This window comes from Panthera uncia, chromosome B4 (genome assembly GCF_023721935.1).
Source record: "Panthera uncia isolate 11264 chromosome B4, Puncia_PCG_1.0, whole genome shotgun sequence".
In the NCBI taxonomy this organism is placed as follows: Eukaryota; Metazoa; Chordata; class Mammalia; order Carnivora; family Felidae; genus Panthera; species Panthera uncia.
Window position 1 is genome coordinate 2,668,695 of NC_064809.1, and position 5,139 is coordinate 2,673,833.

At 40.8% G+C, this 5,139-nt stretch overlaps 1 long non-coding RNA gene across 1 annotated transcript; it reads left to right on the plus strand.

Annotated features, from left to right (window-relative positions):
- Positions 1–1,976: 1,976 nt before the first annotated feature.
- On the plus strand, positions 1,977–4,821 carry LOC125918550 (uncharacterized). The gene is made up of 3 exons (XR_007456473.1): positions 1,977–2,065; positions 2,961–3,074; positions 3,736–4,821. It is a non-coding gene; the product is annotated as an uncharacterized LOC125918550 (long non-coding RNA).
- The last annotated feature ends 318 nt before the right edge of the window (positions 4,822–5,139 follow it).

Here is a 5,139-nt window from a genome sequence, read left to right on the forward strand (position 1 = left end):
CCAAACCTCAAGCCCAAGTGGCTTCACTGTAGACATCTACCAAACACTTAAATAAGAATTTACAGCAAACTTACTCAATATTTCCCAGTAAACAAATAGGAGGAAAGTCTTAACAGCCCACTTGTATAAAACAAGTTTGGTATAACTTGATACCAAAACCAGACAAAGACAGTACAAAAAAAGAAATCAACTGACCAGTATCTCTCCTGAAATAAGATACAAAAATTATCCCCAACCTATTAGAAAATAAAATCCAACAATGTTCAAAAATAATATGCACCATGACCAAGTGGGGTTTTTCCAGGTATGGGAAGCTCATTCAACATTTAGAAATCCATCAATATAATTCACCATATCATTAGATTATAAAGAAAAATCACATCATATCAATTGACATACACAAAATATTTGATAAAATCTAATATCCATTCATAATTTTTAAAAAAAACTCTCATTAAGTTAGGAATTGAGAAGTATTGCAGTTTGGTAAAAAGCAACTAAATCTACCTACAGCTAACATTATACTTAACTAAATACTGCATATTAGTTCCTAATATCAGGTACAAGACATGGAGGTCCACTTTCACCATTCTTGATTCAACACAGTATTGAACATTTTGACCACCACCAGAGCAAGAAAAAATAAAATAAAATGGATACATACAGGAAAAGAAGAAATAAAATAACATCAGTGTGCACATGATATAATTGATAATTAATGAACCCAGAAATAGCCCTACATAGACATAGCATATTGATAGGTATATTTTGCATGGAGGTGCAAACCAATACAATGAAGGAAAGATAGCCATTCAACAAATGGTGCAAGAACAATTGGATGTCCAAGAGCAAAAAAACAAAACAAAACAAAAGGTCGACTTTATACAATTAACTCAAAGTGGGTCACAGACTTAAATGTACATGTAAAATAATTTAAAAAGCATTAGGGAAAAAGTAGGAAAAAAAATCTGTGGGACTTGAAGTAGGCCCTGAGTTCTCAGACTTAGCACCAAAACACAAGCATGTCCGTAAAAAGAAAAATTGATGAATTAATTTCAACAAAATCAGAGACTTTTGCTCTGCAAAAGATCTTATTAAGAGGATAAAAGGACAGACTATAGACTGGGAGATGATATTTTCAGACCACATATCTAAAAAGGACAAGTACCTAGAATATATAAAGAACTCTCAGAAACAAACAATCCAATTAGGAAATAAGAAAAGATACCAATAGTCATTTTACTAAAGAGGATAAGCAGATGGCAATTGACTACAGAAAAGGATTCATTATCTATTAAGAAAACGCATATTAAAACCACAATGAGATATCACTGCACGATACACCTGTCAGAAGGGTTTACGAAAACAGTGACAACATCGAACACTGGCGAGGGTGGAGCGGCACGGATCCCTCACACGTTCTGGTAGGAATGGAACATGGTAGAGTCACTCTGGAAAACGGTTTGGCAGTTTCTCAATAAAACTACGCAGGTAACTAGGGTAAGATTCCAGTTACACTTTAGGGGCATTGGTCCCAGGAAAATAAAACTACGTTTAAAAAAGCATACACAAATGTTTATATCAGCTTTGTTCATAATATCCCCAAACTGGAAACAACCCAAATGTCCTTCAGTGAGTAAAATAGTTAAACAAAACTCATGTACACATATCATGGAACAGTCTTCAGCAATAAAAAGAAATGAACCATCGATACACACAACAACTTGAATGACTCTCCAGAAAATTATGCTGAGTGAAAAAAAAACCAATTCCAAAGGTTACACACTGCCTGACACCACTTGTACATAATGTACTCGAAATGAAACACAGATTAGCAGTTTCCAGGGGTTAAATATGGGAGAGGGCTGGGGGAGAGACCACTTCTCCCCTGTTAAGTGTCTCCTCTGTCTGTAAAATTACAGCACAAGGTGCCCTTGTGATGTCAGTGGTCTAGATCTTGACTGTGCTGGTGGATACACAGACCTACACATGTGACAAAATGTCATGGAACTAAACACACACATACAGAAAGAGGACAGGTAAAAGTGGGGAAAATCTGAACAAGGTCAGTGGTTCATGTTAATGTCAGTTCACTGCTCTTGCTATTGTATTATGGTTTTGTCAATGTTTTGGCTGAAGGAATCTATGTAAAGGGTATATGAAATCTCTGTATTATTGATCACATGTGCATGTAAATCTACGATTATCTCAAAATAAAAAGCTTAATTGAAAAGCAGTTTTCAGGGGGATCTGGATGGCTCAGTTGGTTAACCATCTGACTCTTGATTTTCTGCTCAGGTCGTGATCTCACAGTTTGTGGGATTGAGCCCTACATCAGGTTTTGCACTGACATGGAACCTGCTTAAGATTCTCTCTCTCCCTTTCTCACTGCCCCTCCCCTGCTTTCTCTCTCTCTCTCTCTCTCTCTCTCTCTCTCAAAATAAATAAACTTAAAAAAATAAAAAAGTTTTTAAACTATTTTTCGAGATGGGGCTCCTGGGTGGCTCAGTCAGTTAAACGTCTGACTTTGGCTCAGGTCATGATCTCGCAGTTCATGGTTTCGAGTGCCGCGTTGGGATCTGTGCTGACAGCTAGGAGCCTGGAGCCTGCTTCAGATTCTGGGTCTCCCTCTCTCTCTCTGTCCCTCCCCTACTTGTGCTCTCTCTCTCTCTCTCTCTCTCTCTCAAAAAATGAATAAATGTAAAAATATATATATTTTTGGAAATAGATTCAAAAATCCCAAATAGAAGCAAACAACACTCATGAATGAACACATTACATTTCTGACAGCTATGTGAATCTGACCACTGCTGTGCCGCTGTCTCCATCCCGGGTAATTTGCACTTGGCCACATGACAACTTGGGTTGAAGATATGCTCGTGGTTTGCACAAATGACTGTATTATGTCTCATTAAAGATCATAAACACCAATCAACCTAATCACAAAAGTGTTGTTTCAGTGTTCATATGGCTATTTAATCTGGAGGATGGTGACAGAGATGAATAACTTTATTATGTTAATCATCGCATTGGCTACTATGGAGAAGAGGCATACATCCCTTATGTTGTTTTGAGTGAGTCACATGGGAAATTTCGTTTCTGAGATTTCTTTTAAAAGTGGGGGGTGATGGGGGAGGGAGGGAGGAAGGAAGGGAGGGAGGGAGGGAGGAAGGGAGGAAGGGAGGAAGGAAGAAGGGAGGAAGGAAGGAGGGAAGGAAGGAGGGAAGGAAGGGAGGAAAGAAGGAAGACAGGGAGGAGGGAGGAAGGAAGAAAGGAAGGAAGAAGGGAGGAAGGAAGGAGGGAAGGAAGGGAGGAGGGAAGGAAGGAAGGGAGAAAGGAAGGGAGGAAGGGAGGAGGGAAGGAAGGAGGGAAGGAAGGAAGGAAGGAAGGAAGGAAGGAAGGAAGGGAGAAAGGAAGGGAAGAAGGAAGGAAGGGAAGAAGGAAGGAAGGAAGGAGGGAAGGGAGGAGGGAAGGAAAGAAGGGAGGAGGGAAGGAAGGAGGGAAGGGAGGAAGCAAGGGAGGGAGGAAGGAAGGAAGGAAGGGAGAAAGGAAGGGAGGAAGGAGGGAAGGAAGGAGGGAAGGAAGGAGGGAAGGGAGAAGGGAAGGGAGGAGGGAAAGAATGAGGGAGGAAGGAAGGAAGGAGGGAAGGGAGGAGGGAAGGAATGAGGAAGGAAGGAAGGAGGGAGGAAGGGAGGAAGGAAAAAGACCTTACACAATCTAACATCACACCTCAAGGGACTGGCAAAGGAAGAACAGACTGAGGCCAACGCTGGCAGAAGGAAGGACGTAGTGAAGATCAGAGCCGAAATATATGAAATAGAGGAACGAAAAATGGAAACGATCAACAAAACAGAATCGGTCCCTCGAAAAGACAAATAAAATGGACAAACCTTTAGCTGTACTTACCAAGAACAGGAAGGAGGGAGGACTTGTGTAAATTGAACTATAAATGAAAAAGGAGACATGACGACTGATGCCACCAATGCAAAGGACCCTAAAAGACGACTCTGAACAGTTACATGCCAAAGCAATGGACAACCTAGAAGAAATGGATACATTCCTAGAAACACACAGCCTACCAAGGCTGAACCATGAAGAAACAGAAAATCTGAAGAGACCAATAAAAAGGAAGGAGATTGAGTCAGTCATCAAAAGCTTCCCAACAAACAAAAGTCCAGGATCAGATGGCTTCACAGTAAATCCTATCCAACATTTAAAGAATTCACACCAATTCTTCTGAAACTCTTCCCAAAAACATTGAAAAGGAGGGAATACTTCCATACTAGTTCACAAGCCTACTATTACCCTTAGAGATAAGGAGACTATTGGGGTGGCGGGGGCGGGTGGTGGAACAACCACAGGCCGACGTCGGTAGGTGCAAAAATATTTAACAGAATACGAGCAAACCAAATTCAACAGCACAGTTAAAGGATCTCACACCACGGTCAAGTGGGATTCATCCCTGGGTTGTGAGGATGGTTCAACGTCTGTGTATCAATAAATGTGATCAACACATCAAGAGAATGAAAGACATAAGAATATGGTTATGCCAATCCATGCAGAAAAAGCATTTAACAAAACTCAACATCCTTTCCTGATTTAAAAAAAAAAAAAGTCCAGGGCGCCTGGGTGGCTCAGTCAGTTAAGCGTCCGACTTTGGCTCAGGTCATGATCTCCCGGTCCGTGAGTTCGAGCCCTGTGTCGGGCTCTGTGCTGATGGCTCAGCCTGGAGCCTGTTTCAGATTCTGTGTCTCCCTCTCTCTCTGACCCTCCCCCGTTCATGCTCTGTCTCTCTCTGTCTCAAAAATAAATAAACGTTAAAAAAAATGTTTTTTAAAAAGAAGTCCTCAACAAATTAGGTATAGAAAAAAATCAGACCTCAACACGGTGAGAGTATGCGTGCAAGGGGCATGGGCCATCAGGAGTGGTCATTATAGTGATCTACCACCCAGTGTTGAAAAACTGGTACAATAATATTACCTAATATTTACTGAATGATGTGTTGGGTCTCTGCTAAGCTCTACACTCAATCTCATCTAAATATCAGAGCAACCTACTGGGGAGTTCATTTGAAAGATAAGAAAGTGAGTTTAGAGATGCCTGGTACTCGAACCAAGGTCGGTGTGACACAGTCTGTGT